The 1313-nt window shown below is 39.0% G+C and overlaps 1 non-coding gene across 1 annotated transcript; it reads left to right on the plus strand.

Moving 5' to 3' along the window:
* The first annotated feature begins 291 nt into the window (after positions 1 to 291).
* On the plus strand, positions 292 to 363 carry TRNAT-GGU (transfer RNA threonine (anticodon GGU)). Its single transcript has one exon. It is a non-coding gene; the product is annotated as a tRNA-Thr (tRNA).
* The last annotated feature ends 950 nt before the right edge of the window (positions 364 to 1313 follow it).

The following is a 1313-nucleotide window of genomic DNA, read 5'->3' on the forward strand; positions in this document are numbered from 1 at the left end:
AAAAAGAATATTATCCAAACGCATTTCAAGTAATTGCAATAGGACCTGACCCGTTGAGCCTTTGGCTCTTCTAGCAATACGAACATATTTCAGCAAATGCTCTCAGGCATAACTTTTCTCCATCCGCTTCGTATCAGCTCAGCCCGGAGTTTCTAGTATAGCGATCCTTACCCTACTAGCTACTATAATATATGTTCTCAACTTGATATCTATAAAGATAGATGGATCATCCATATCCAATTTGTTGTCCATCTACCATAGTAGACTCACTCATTCATATATGATGAGGGGGCCCTTTTAACTCAGCGGTAGAGTAACGCCATGGTAAGGCGTAAGTCATCGGTTCAAGTCCGATAAAGGGCTCATGTTTCCCACGAAGAAAGAAGGCTCGGGTGTCCATTTCTATTACATAGAGAGAAATATTTTCACCGAAATATGAAAATGACAACAAATCGGATTCGGATCCAGTTTGTTTTTTTATCTTCTTTTATGAGCCGAACGATGGGAATTGAACCCGCGCGTGGTGGATTCAAAATCCACTGCCTTGGTCCACTTGGCTACGTCCGCCCCGGAAAAACCAATTTATCTATCTACAGTCATTTCTTCCAAGAATAAAAAATGAGCTAACGTTTGTTCTTATGTGGGTCGTCGGTGACCTCTGATAGGGGATCAAAGCAAGATCGATGACTAACTCTCAACTCTCGAACAAGTTGTATGGCTTATTATCAAATATGTGATAAATATGAAGTATTTTGTATTTCTCCCGGAGAAATATCACGATCCCATCTTCCCTCCGTTCTTTTGAACGTGAAAGAAGAATCTTTCTTCTTTCGTATCGATCCTTTGTCTATTCACTCATGGGCGATAATTATTGTTTTTCCCTATTAGATTTTAGTTTTCAACTAACACAGTTTTGCAGATTGGTTCGGTAGATCCCACGTTATTCGAGTTGTAACGAACGGGCCATAACCATTAAAATGGTTCGGTGTAAATGGAATAGATCGAGATCTATCTCGATATTTATTGTATGTTTTATCTTGATACTAAGATCTTGTCCATCTGAACAACTCTGGGCAGGGTATTTGATCGGAGAGTCGTTGTTTAAAATGATCAAGGTTGTGGCTGTGTCGACAAGTTCGACCCTATTCGCTTATCATATATTCAGATTCGATGAATCTAGACCATTTGAACTTGTATCCTTCCTTCTCGTATTAGAAGGTATAGGGTTTTCCAATCTGGAAAATTTTGTTATCTTACATGCACGGTTAGGATACAATCAAGTTCTTTGTTATATTATTATGCAGGTTATGGGA

This window comes from Pinus tabuliformis, chromosome 1_1 (assembly GCF_031772625.1).
Source record: "Pinus tabuliformis cultivar Carrire ecotype Pingquan chromosome 1_1, CPIR1, whole genome shotgun sequence".
NCBI classification, from domain to species: Eukaryota; Viridiplantae; Streptophyta; class Pinopsida; order Pinales; family Pinaceae; genus Pinus; species Pinus tabuliformis.